Raw genomic sequence first — 13533 nt, 5'->3', positions numbered from 1 at the left:
ACCCATGTGTTCAAGTGATCCCCCTCCCCTGCCTCAGCATCCCCACTAGCTGGGACTGTAGGTGTGCACCAGTTATTGAAAGTAGTAGTAAAAATAATAATAATAATAATAATAATAATAACAATAATAATAATAATACTTTGGTACTGGGGACTGAACCCAGGGAACTTTACCACAGAGCTACATCTCTAGCCCCTTTTATTTTTATTCTGAGAGGTTCTCACTAAGTTGCCCATGCTGGCATTGAACTTGTGATCCTCCTGCCTGAGCCTTCAGAGCAGCTGGGATTACAGGTATGCACCACTGCACTCAGCTTGGATAGTATTTTAAAAGATTAATTTATGGGGTGTTTTCCCTCCTGCATTTTCTTTTTTTCTTGTAGATGAATAGCATACCTTTATTTTATGTGCTCATTTTTGTTTGCGGTGCTGAGGATAGAATCCAGTGCCTCACGTATGCTGGGCAAGTGCTCTACAACTGAGCCACAGCCACAGCCACAGCCACAGCCCCTCCTCCTGCATTTTCTTTTCCCCATTAAGCAGGATTCTTTAGGCTTTATTGCCTCAGAGAAGGTTATAAGAGGGCAGAATGCAGAGAGTTTTTTAGGTCTTATTTACCAAGTCCTCGGGAGAATATAGAAATTTTGTGGTAGAGAAGAAGGAAGAGAGAAGAAAAAGGTGCAAGAGTTTTTTCAGAGTTTAAGAAAATTGAAGCCACACACAGGATGGCTCACACCTGCAATCCCAGCAATTTGGGAAGCTGAGGCAGGAGGATCGCAAGTTCAAAGCCAGCCTCGGCAATTTAGTGGGGCCCAAAGCAACTTAGTGAAACCCTGTCAAAATAAAAAATAAAAAGGGCTAAAGATGTGGCTCAATGGTAAAGCCCCTTTGGGCTCAATTTCTAGGAAGGAAGGAAAGAAAAAATTGAAGAGAATGGACTCCTTTTAACTTGGATTTCCTGGCAAGGTCCTGGGGAGATGGCAAAACCCCATAGAGAAAAGGCCCAGGGACCCTCAGCCTTTCACACAAATCCCGGGTCCCAACTAGAGCATGGGAACAATGATTCACCAGATTTGTAGGGGCTACTGGCAAAGGGGATGGTGTTTGTCTCAATGGTAATGCTCGGTGACAGAGGGGCAGTTCATTTGGAATTAGGATAAGACCATAGAATCTTTGCCTGATCCCAAAGCAGAAAACACTAGGAATGACTTAAGTATTTTGGCAGCCTCAGAGGCAGAAGGCCAGTCAGAATGGAAAACCATGGACATGCTGCTGTAAAGGTCTGACTGTGTGGACAAAGATCACATTCTCTGTACATCCATCAGGAGAGTCATGGTGATGGTGTCCATCGAGCTCCTCTGGAACTACATTTCCCAAAATTCCCTCCCTTGGAGTGTATGAGTTAGGTTTGGTGGTTAAAAAAAAAAAAAAAAAAAAACCAGCATGAGACTTGGAAGAAGGAAATGGAGCAGCAGCCGTGGTACTGGCTCTCCTTTGTGGGGTGAGCAGCAGCTGGGCTGCCTCCCTCCAGCTCCCCCTGGGCTTCCTCCGATGCTTCCCAATAAACTACTTGCACTCAAATCCTTATCACAGGGTTAGCTTTAGGTTGAGAAAACTCAACCTGACACAGACCTCGTTGGATGGAACAATAGACTGAACCTGGTAAGGCTGAATTTAAAGATCTGCCCCAAGATTTAAAAAACCATCTTTAGCAACCACTCTTGAAAGTAGAGTGAAGGGAGATTCCTCAGAAAACTTGGAGTGGAACAACTATTTGACCCAGTTATCCCACTACTTGTTATATACCCAAAGGACTTAAAATCAGCATACTATAGTGATGCAGCCACATCAATGTTTATAGCAGCTCAATTTAGAATAACTAAGCTATGGAACGAACCTAAGTGCTCCTCAACAGATGAATGGATAAAAAAAAAATGTGGTATATATACACAATGGAATATCACTCAGCCTTAAAGAAGAATGAAATTATGGCATTTACTGATAAATCCATGGAACTGGAGACTATCATGGTAAGTGAAATAAACCAATCCCCCCACCAAAACAAAGGCTGAATGTTCTTTCTGATTTGCAGATGCTAGCACACAAAAAGGGTGGGGGGATAGAAATTCGTTGGCTTAGATAAAGGGAATTAAAGGCAAGGGAGCAGGAATGGGAATAGGAAAGGCAGTAGAATGAATCAGACATGACTTTCGTATGTTCATATATGAATACACGACCAGTGTAAACTCCACATCATGTACAAACACAAGAATGGAAAGCTATACTCCATGTATGTATGATATGTCAAATACGCTCTACTGTCATGTATATCTTAACAGAACAAATTTAAAAAAAAAAACATCATCTTCGCATATCGAGGGGAGATTCTCTTAACAGAGCAGCTGCAGGCCTGAGTTGGGTTGGGCTTCTGGCAGTGCCTGTGGGAAAGTCTAGATGGGAACTCAGGGGTCCGGATTTCTAGCTGAGTGTGTTTGTGGTGCTGGGGATTGAACCTAGGACCTCCCACATGCTAAACAAGTGGAGATACATCCACAGCCCTGCGATAACATGACAGCCTGTTCAGCCATCCCAGTAGAATAAGTGTTGTTTGTGTATAAAATGCTGCCGATGCAGATAAAGAACGTGGGAGTATGACCCATATACATCTGAACCCCATTTCCCTCCTTAAGACTGATGTCAGCACTGCGTTCTGGTCAGATAAAACCCAAACAGGACTCCAAACAGCCTTGCAAGTAACAAAGTCTTTTCTAAATATCTCTCAAAGTCATTGGGAAAGGAGCTACCTTATCCAACAGACAAGTTCTCTAGTCCCAAAATTGTGCCTGATAGGAAATTGCTTAAGTTTTTCTTCAGTTCTCTAAAGGATCCAGTTCCTTGCAAACAATCTCTCCATCATGATCTCCCACCACCCCGTCTGCACTGGCCCCCACACTGTGGAATCTCCCTGCCTCGCCAACCAAGAGTTTCCTCAAGAGGTTGGGATCTCCTTGAGGGATAGGATTGGGGAGAGAAGACATTGATTTTTTTTTTAAGTTGTCAATGGACCTTTATTTTACTTATTTATTTATATATGGTGCTGAGATTCGAACCCAGTGCCTCACACATGCTGGGCAAGCTTTATGTGGTGCTGAGGATCAAAACCAGTGCCTCACACATGCTGGGCAAGCACTCTACCACTGAGCCACAACCCCAGCCCAAGACATTGACTTTTTTTTTTTTTCATTGTTGGAGGGCGGGTACCAGGGATTGAACTCAGGGGCACTCAACCACTGAGCCACATCCCCAGCCCTTCTTTGTATTTAATTAGATACAGGGTCTCACTGAATTGCTTAGGACCTCACTTGTGCTGAAATTGGCTTTAAATTTGTGATCCTCCTGCCTCAGCCTCCTGAGCCGGTAGGATTATAGAAATGCACCATCATGCCCAGTGAGACTGACTTTTTAATACTTCAAAAAAATCTTGTCTCCTCTATCAAATGTGAAAATTAAGTATTTAAATTGCCCCCAAATTCAGTACCACCTCCTCACTAGTGTCAGGCCTCTTCTCAGATAGCAATAGCATAGAATAAGAGTGTGTCTGCAACTCCATTACCCGGCACTTCCTGACGAAGCTAGTCCTCAGTCCACATGGGTATTTTAGGGAGGGTTGCTAATGGCCTCCCACTCCATTAGTAAAGTTCTTTATGTTGGCTCCCCACACTGGCGCAGGCAGGGTGACTGCCCCTGGCAAGATGTGAACTTCTCTCTCTGTCCTGGTACAGCTGTGCCCACAGTTTAGATAGCATCTATTATTTTCATGTAGACTTAAAATCTATGCTAGTAAAAAGGGCTTCGGGATCAGACATGGTCGCACACAACTAATTCCAGCCAGTCACTTGGGAGGCTGAGGCAAAAAAAGGATTCCAAGTTCAAAGGCAGTCTGGGCAATTTTGCAAGACCCTGCCTGTCTCAAAATAAAATAAAAAGGGCTAGGGATGTAGCTCAGTGGTGGTAGAGAATCCGGGGTTCAATCCACAGTACCAAAAAGAACTTCAGAAGTTGACTAACCTCTAAGTCTTTTCCCATTTTATTCTTTGCAGCACTAATGTGTGAAGTAAAAGTGGACCTGGCTGATATGGTGCCAAAACTCCATTTTCTCTGCTAATGGAGGAAAGAGGAGGCTCTGTGCACAGTGCACACAAGGTTGATTCTCCCTTGTGCTGGGGATCAAGGAATGATACCCCGAAGTAGGGAGCTTTGACATGCTGAGGACTTAGTCAAAAACAGTAGCCTTGGAAACAAGGTGTCTCTGACCTTCTCCTACCCCATCTCTCACCCCTCTTTCTCTCCCAGCACAGGGTGGGCGGAGTGGTTCTCCACCCTCTCCTTATCTGACCAAGGAGGAGTTCCTGCAGAAGGAATGCAATTGTCTTGAGCCCCTACCCTGTAAAGTCATCCTACAGGGAAGATTAACTGGCAGCAAAGAATTGTCACTACGCCCAGATCCCAGAGGAGCTTTGTCTTGGGCCATTGTCTGTTCTTCAGGCCCATCCATCTCCCCTAGTTACCAATTACTCTTCCTCTAAGATGGCCTACATCCTGAGCTGGGGTTGTGGCTCAGCGGTAGAGCGCTCACCTAGCCCATGCGAGACCCTAGGTTCGATCTTCAGCACCACATAAAAATAAATAAATAAATAAATGTATAGTGTCCAACTACAACTAAAAACTAAATAAATATTAAAATTACCTACATCCTCCAGCAAAGAGCTTATCTAAGCTTGTAAATCCTACTGGGTTGTTGGGTGTGTACTTTTCATTCTTATGATGCCTTGTGCACAAAATATATGTGCATGTCTTCTCTCTTGTTCATCTGCTTATTGTTGGCTTATTGTATCAAAACCAATGACCAAACCTTTATTCCTATGCCTCTGGGCAGCTTGCTCTTTGAAGAACAGTGCCCTGGTTGTGGTGCCAGAAACTCCAAATGGCATTAAGAAGGGCAGAATTTGCTGTTTGTGGTTGCCATGACACATGCCTGTAATTCCAGCAGCTTAGGAGGCTGGGGCAAGAGGATGGCAGGTTTGAGGCCCGCCTCAGCAACTTAGCAAAGCCCTAAGCATCTTAGTGAAACTCTGTCTCAAAATAAAAATAAAAAGGTCTGGTGATATAGTTCAGTGATAGAGTACCTCTGGGTTTAATCCCTGCTACGAGAGCAAACAAAAACCCAGACAGGGCAGAAGTTGCCAATAAAGATGTGCCAATCCCCTGAGGTATCCTAGAGAAACACAGGCGACAAGTCATCAAATGAATATTTTCAACCAACAGGCCCCTAATATCCAAAATCTATACATACTCCAGTAAGAAGAAGATAGACTAACCAATGGGGAGAGAAAGGCAAAGACTTGTATAGGCACTTCAGAAAAGATAAAAAGATCTTTAAAAAACATTTGACTTCATTAATTATTTAGGATAATGTAACTTAACAATAAGTCATTTACAAAAGAAGCAAATTTTTAAAAATGATATTATCCAACAATAGTGAGTCACTGTAACAACGGGATGAGAGAATAAATTGGTTCAGACCCTTCGGAGAACAAGCAGTATCTAGTATGGTTGAAAATTCCCAGATGTTGTGTGCCCCAAAACTGACCATTCCCCCTCCGCAGTCTCCCAACCTAGTCTGGATTATCTATTGCAAAGCAGTGAGGTCTAGGGCGAGGGGCTAGCTTTCCTGTCTCTAGTTCTTTCTTTTCCTTTCTTTCTTCCTTCTTCTCTTCCCTCAATCCTTCCCTACTTTCTTGTTTGTCTTTCGAAAGAATGAAATAAAACATATATATCGAAGAATGGATAGAACACATTTGGATGTTTAAACAAATAATCACAAAATAGTGCTCTGTGCAGCAACACTCAAGTCAAGTAGCCGTAATCATCAGCATTGAGAAGCTCCTCATGCATAAGAGTATCACAACCTCCTCCCTCCTTGTCGGAATTATTTACTATCATCCTAGCTTCTGTGACCTTACTTCCCTTTTTATTCTTTATAATCTGCCATCTAGATCCGAACTTTGCAGATGTGGATTCCACTGCAGGCATCATTTTGCATCACGCTCCTTTCCCTCAATATTCCGGTTGCAAGATTCAAATAAATTGCTGACTAGAGCTATAATTTTCATTGCCATATTATATGAATACACTATGGTGCATTTTCCCATTGTACTTGTTTTTTTTTTTTTTTTTTTGCTTTGGTATTGGGGATTTAACCCAGGATTGCTTTACCACCAGTGAACCACATCCCCAGTCCTTTTTTGTTTTTTATTTTGAGACAGGGTCTCACTAAGTTGCTTAGGGCCTTGCTGAGTTGCTGAGGCTGGCCTCGCACTTGTGATCCTCCTGCCTCATCCTCCTGAGCCACTGGGATAACAGGCCTTCACCACCATGCCCAGCCCATTCTATTCTTTTGTTTTGCCTTAACCAAAACTTCCTTAATCTTTATTATTGAAAATGTGGACCAAGAAATGGTCATCTTGTACCCAAAATAAAACCTTACTTTTGCCAAAGTCCAAAAAGTCCTAGCAAATACCACTATAAATGGGATTCCACAGAATAGGGAAGGTATCAAGGGCCAGGGGATATAGGTGGTGAGATGCTGGGGCTGAGCCAGCTCCGGGCACTGTTGGGAATCTGGGGCTTCTTTGTGAGTGTTGTAAAGGGAAACTCAGGGAATACAGTGCTAGGCTCCTTTTTGGTCTGGGCCAAACCTAACAGGGCTAAGCTTTTGGCAGGTGGGGTGGAAAAATAGGTTTTTTGTTCTTCTGAGTAATGCTCTTGGGGTGTCACAGCATCCCGGTAAGTCCAGTCACACCAATGGAAATTGAAGGCTTCAAGCAGGGTAATTCGGGCAGCTCTAGAAGGTACACAGTCAGGGGGCTTTCTCCGTGGCAGATCTGGCGTCTGTCCCTGGCAGCAGCACGACACCTCGGATGGCAAACAAGCCCCCAAATCGGGGGTGTATGCACACACCTGCTATGTGCTGAGTTCCCCATGGGTCAGCTTCCACATCTTGGCATTGGTAGTAATAAGCAGCTCCTGCCACATGGGCTGCTGTCTGGGCCAGAATCTTAGGGCGCCAGTTGGGGTATACCTTGTAGTCAGCAATGATTTCCATCTGCAGCTCTGGGAGGCTCTGTCTAACACGTCTCAGGTGGTAGGCCACACACTGATCCACAGGGTCAGTTAGTGGTTGGAGGTGGCGGCTCTGCAAGAAGGGCTTAAGGGCCTGGTCAAACTTGGTCGGTGTGCTGTGTACCAAGAAGGCCAGGGTAGGTCCTGGCAGAGGCAGGTGGAAGGCTGGAGGCAGAAGCTCATTGTACCATGCCACCTGGAAGGGGTAAACCCCGAAGCCAAAAGCCCATTCTATTCTTAACAGACAGCTTGCTTGTAGTTCAAGACTATTACAAACAATGCTGCCAAGAACATTCTTACACATCAATCCCGGTACACATGTGTTCTTGCTCTTCTCCAGGGTGATGACCTGGAGTGGCTTCCTTTAATCCAGGCTTAGAGCATTCATGTTTCTTCTCTGTCTCCTCTTTCAAAACTAGCTCTCGGGAAAGGATCATAAATTTACTCATGCTAAGGTATAAATGGCCAAGAAGGATTAATGTGTATCCTCTCTCATATAACTGGGGGTGGGGAGCAAATGAATTAACCTTTAATTGTTGAATTTTAAGTTATCAGGAGGCTGGTGGGAGAGGAATCAGCTAAGTTTGGCCCTGGGAGCAGAGGAACTTGGCAATATAACACCATAAATCAAGAAAACTATAAAAGCACACAAACAACAACAAACCAGCCAAGATGGAATATTCTGTTTGAAAGGTCAGAAACCAGGCATAAGAAGTGAAGCCTCTTGCCCAAGGCTCAGATAGCAGTTGATGGCTGACCCCACGGGTGCTGGAGTAGTTGAAAGAAACCCTTATGGCCAAACACCTGCGCGTGAGCCCTGGCTGCATCAGCCACATGAGTCACCTCCCAACCCCAGTTCCTCTTCTGTCAGGTCGACATGATGGTAGGACTTATCTCCTGGGGTTGTAGCAAAAATAAAACAAGGTGATGACGCATTGAGTGAGTGCTCAAACAGTATTAGGCATCCTACTCCTTATTTTTATTATTTGAAGCTGAGTAGGGCACTTCGTGCAAGTCCAGGTGGATGCTGAATATCCTCCAAACGCCCATGTGTTTAAAGGTTTGCTCCTTAACATGGTGTTATTGGGAGGTGTTAGAACCTTAAGGAGGTAGAACCCAATGGAAGTCTTTAGGTCATTGTGGGTGGGCATGCCAATGAAGAGAATCATGGGACCCCAGACCCCTTCTTCTTCCTCTTTTGTTTCTTGCCCATGAGGTGAGCAGTTTATTCTGCCACGTTGTTCCACCATTGTATCCAGCAACCCTATGAAAGGCCTGAAAGCAACAAGTCCACTCAGTCATGGACTGGAAGTTCTACAACTGTGAACCAAAACAACCTTTTCTCTTTATAAGTTAATTATCTCAGATATTTTGTTATAATAGCAGAAATCTGACTAACACATCAAGTAAGCCAGTGATCTGAGTAGGACTGACTGTTGCTGACAGAGAGTCTGACAGGTTTAAAATGTAAGTGGGACAGAAGAGAAAGACAGAGTTATGAAAGCAGCATATCTGCTGGACAGGAGCAAAGTGAGGAATATCCAGAATTGAGCTGCTGAAGGCTCATCAGTGGGTGAGTGGAGAGGCTGGGGCCAGAGAGGCAGAGGGACTGTTGTCATAGGCCAGGCCCAGGGAGAGATTTGAGTGGGTCTAACTGGGTCGGGACAGAGAAGTCAGGTGTAGTCAATAAATAAGTAGCAAGGTGCAAGGCAAAAAGTAGGTCAGAGAACAGAGACAAAGATATATACACTCACAAGGAGGCTACTTAGGGTGACTGTAGCAGACTTGCTGGAACTTAAGTGTGAGATTTCAGCTGTGGTCAAGAGCCCCTGTGTGTGTGTGTGGATGGCTTCCTGTCTGAAAACCAATGGAGTCCCCCAGCTTTTCTACCTCAGAATTTTGTCCTCAGTTTGGAAGTTTGCCCAGTGTACCCACACGCACAGTCATAGCAGGAAGGATGCATGGAGGTCAGGTGGTGGGAGGTTGCCAGTGGAGGCTGAAGGTTGTTGATGAATGTCCCAACCTCCCATATTTCAGCAGGATAATTCTAGGAAGTTTCTATCTAATTCTTCAGAAGGTGTCCAGGAAGATTGAACCAATCATTTACAGTGATGACCAGCTCAATGACCCACTGTTGGTTGGCTTTCCCTCCTTCCCTGTGTCATTCTGACCTCTTCTTTACTTTCTCCCTGAGATATTCTCCCAGTTAAACTATTGTGACCCCAGTCCTGTCCTTAGGCTTTAGGAGGGATCCAAACTAAATGGTATTATTATCATCTAACACAAACCTGGGAGCTAAGATTTTTTTTTTTAAATCTAGTTCAGAGTTTTTAAAAACAATATGTTAAGGATTGGGGCTGTGGCTCAGTGGTAGAGGGCTTGCCTTGCACACGTGAGGCACTGGGTTCGATCCTCAGCACTACCCAAAAATAAATAGATAAATAAAGATATTGTGTTCATCTATAACAACAACAAAAAAAAAAACAACATGTTCTACGTGAAAATTAGGAATTTTTTGCCAACAGAAAATTTCAATAATAAAGTTTAGATCATAGCAAAATCAAATGTTCTAATGTATGAACCAATAAAATGTGGACAGGTATATGAACTGCAGAAAAAAACAAAGTCTAATGTTAGAAGAAAATGCAAGCCATCCTGGAAATATACCCAGGACCACACAAGAGGCTGTTCATCGCAGGCTGTTTGTGATAATGGGAGTTGGGACGTCAGGAGCTCAACACTATGGGCATGTGTTACAGTTTAGAAACAAAAACTAAGCATACCATGGTATTATGGTTTAGATTTTAAAATTGCCTCTCGAAAGCTCATGTTTTAGGCAATGCAGGAATGTTCAGAGGGAAAATGATTAGATTACGAGAGGTGTGACCTCATCCTTTTGTTGGATTAATAATTTGAAAGGACTACTGGGTGGTAACCGGAGGCAGGTGGGGTGTGGCTGGAGGAAGTAGGTCACTGGGATGTGGCCTGGACTATGTCTCCACACTCTCTCTTTCATCTTTGGCTGCCCTGAGCTGAGCCCTTTCTTCCATCACACCCTTCTGCCATGATGTTCTCCCTCATCTCAGGCCCAGAGCAATGGAGTTGGTTGACCATGAACTCAAACCTTTGAAAACATGATCCCCAAATAAACTTTTCCTCCTCTAAGCTGTTCTTGTCAGGTATTTGGTCACAGTGACACAAAGCTGACTAATACTCAGGGCTATGTGAAGAGGTTGTAGAACAGTGTTGAGAAAAAAAACAGAAATAGACCAAGATGTATGGCACAGTATCATTTACATAAACACACTGTGTGCATACACTTTATCAGGAAGCATACAGACACTATAATACCTATCAAACACACTGCCATGATTGTCCACAGTAGATGGAGGGATGGGAATGGGAAATGGGGATAAAAGAGAATAAATGAACAAAAAGAGGAACCTTCCATGGACCAGTCGCTGTGGAGTGCATGAAGGAGCATGGCTGCTATGGTTTGAATATGATTTGTCTCCTACAAAAACTCATGTTGGAATTTAATCCCCATCATGAAGTATTGAGAGTAGGGACAGTTAATTTGACTATGTGTTTGGAGGTAGGGCCTTTGAGTTGATAAAAGGTGGGTGTGTATGTGTGTGTGTTGGGGATTGAACCCAGAAGTGCTTTACCACTGAGCTATATCACCAACCCTTTTATCTTTTATTTTGAGACAAAGTCTTTCTAAGTTCCTCGGGGTCTTGCTAAATTGCTGAGGCTGGTCTCAAACTTGTGATCCTTCTGCCTCAGCCTCCCGAGTAGCTGGGATTATAGGCGTGCACCTCTGAGCCTGGCTTTGGAGATATGGCTTTAGGGAGATGATTAGGAGTAGCTGAGGTCATCAAGGTGGAGGACCCATGATTGCATCCTGGTGGCTTTCTTAGAAGGGAGAGAGGACATATCATACATACATGCTCGCTGAGTCTTGTCCTGTGATGTGCTGTGCTGCTGTAAGATTTGGCCATCACCAGATAAACCCCTCAATCTTGTACCAGAACCATAAGCCAAAATAAACCTATTTTCTTTAAAAGTCACACAGTCTATGGTATTGTGTTATTAGCAACAGAAAGTTAACAAAGACAATAATTAACTCAATTCTCTTTGCCTGGGATCCAAAATTAAATTAAAAAAAAAAGAAAGAAAGAAAATACAAGAAGACAGCATTGTGACTTCAAAGTAGGAAATGTCTCTTAAGATATAAAATGAATAAATGATAAATTAAATATTGTAACTGCATTGGAGGAAAAAAAATACCTCTAATGATGTTAAACAGTTTGTAGCAATAGCGAAAACTTGAAAAAAAAAAAACCCAAAGGTTCATCAAGAAAGAAATGGTTAATTGTGACCTATTTATGCCACAGAACATTCAGACATTAAAAGGACAACAGGCAGATCTGCATGTATTGACAGAAGGCCCACTATGTAAGGAGGCCATTCTCAGGGTGGCATAGGGTCTAGCTTGCCTCACCTACCTCTGACCCTGCCCGGCTATAGCTACAGGTGAAAGAAGGAGGTCAAAGAATAGCAAGTACCAGTCAGGCATGGTGGCCCACCACTGTAATACCAGCTACTCTGGAGACTGAGGCAGGTAGATTGTGAATTCAAGGTCAGCCTGGGAAATTTAGCAAGGCCCTGTCTTAAAATGAAAAATCAAGAAGGGTATAGCTCAGTGGTAGAGAGTGGTAGAGAGTCCCTGAGATCAATACTCCATACTGCAAAAAAGAAAAAACAAAACAAAAAATAGGGTGAATCTATGTTTTCTTCTGTTTATTAGAAATGTATGTAAATACCTAGAATAAATTCTGGGATATTAAAACTGTATGTGTTGAGGGCTGGGATTGCGGCTCAGTGGTAGAGCCCTCGCCTAGCACATTCAAGGTGCTGGAAGGTATAAAAAAGTGTGTGTGTGTGTGTGTGTGTGTGTGTGTGTTGAAAAGTAGGTAGGGAACATAAAAGGATTGCTACATGATTAGTTGCTCCATGGAAGGCTCTTCCAGAACACTTTTGAGCAATGAGGCCAATTTATCCAAATATCACTAGGTTCTGAAATATCATCTCTTCAGGGTCCTTTTCCTGTAGAAACGCCCTGGGAGAGGGCCTGCACTTCCCTGAGTTGTCCAGTTGGGGGCAGAAGCACCCTGAGCCAACTGCCAGGGCAAACTGCCCTGTGACCTGGAATTTAGGGATGCCCCCGCCCCAAGCTCCAGCAGCAGACTTTTGGCCTGCTTCTCCACCATTAAACGCTGCTTATTTTGAAGTTTTCCAGTAGAGTAGCAGGAAATGTGTGCTCCTGATTGTGTGTTTGTAAAACTGTGAACGTGCATTTGAGTTCAGGGTGAGAATCTAAGGAATTAGCCTACTTTATTATTATAGCCTAATAATTAGCCTAATTTTTATTATTATAATTATTATTATTATCATAGTAAAACATACTACAAAAATTGGGGGGGAAAGTTTTATTATTTGAAAAAAATACAAATGTATCTCTTTTCTTACATGAATGCTTTATCCAAAGGACCATCATATTACACAAACCATTTCAACTAGATTAGCAAAATCTCATGGCTTTCAATCATATGTGAAATTTACTGTTTCAAAAAAGAAAAAGAAAACACATTTATATACAAGTTGGTAACTCAGTTATTTCCGTTAAAGCATCCTCACAGTGAGATGGCCCAAGACCCCATGCCACTGTGTGGGCTTCAGATCATCCTAATCCACACCTTGAAATGACAGTGGAGTTTTGACCACTAAGAGTTTATATACTCTGTGGGTTTTTGTTTTTTTTTTGTAACCACACTTTGACTTTCTGGATGATGGATGTTATTTCCATTTATTGGATAACAGAAAATAGTCACAGATCAGCTTCAAAAATCTCCCTTGGAAGAATGACTGAGCTGTCCCTGCATATTGTGTGAGTTGACTTACTAAAAAGTGAAGGCTAGATTTTAACTGTTTCTCCCTTAAGGAAGGTGATTATCTCCTTATAGAAATTTACACATTTAGCCCTTGTTAACTACATTGTTTAGGAGATTTGGTTCAAAAAGGGATAAAGTTATGGCTACCTGAGAAAAGATGTGTCTGATTTAAATTATCTTTTGGGCCCTGTTCTTCCAGGTATGCTAAATTTAAACCCTAGGAAAATTCATGAGGTGAAACAGAGTTTGATTTTTTTAATAAAGTGAATTTGTTATTTTGGAAAAGGTCCAGATAAATTTAAAAAAAAATTGAAAGATTTACTGACAAACCTGAGAACAAATATACCAAATATACCAAAAAAATCAACAACCAGACAAAACCCATGCCCAAGGAAATG

The 13533-nt window shown here is 42.8% G+C and overlaps 1 pseudogene; it reads right to left on the bottom strand.

Annotated features, from left to right (window-relative positions):
- Positions 1 to 6614: 6614 nt before the first annotated feature.
- LOC101960457 (cyanocobalamin reductase / alkylcobalamin dealkylase pseudogene) lies at positions 6615 to 7485 on the bottom strand (annotated as a pseudogene).
- Positions 7486 to 13533: the final 6048 nt, after the last annotated feature.

Source organism: Ictidomys tridecemlineatus, chromosome 5 (assembly GCF_052094955.1).
Source record: "Ictidomys tridecemlineatus isolate mIctTri1 chromosome 5, mIctTri1.hap1, whole genome shotgun sequence".
NCBI classification, from domain to species: Eukaryota; Metazoa; Chordata; class Mammalia; order Rodentia; family Sciuridae; genus Ictidomys; species Ictidomys tridecemlineatus.
This window is presented reverse-complemented; position numbering and strand designations above follow the sequence as displayed.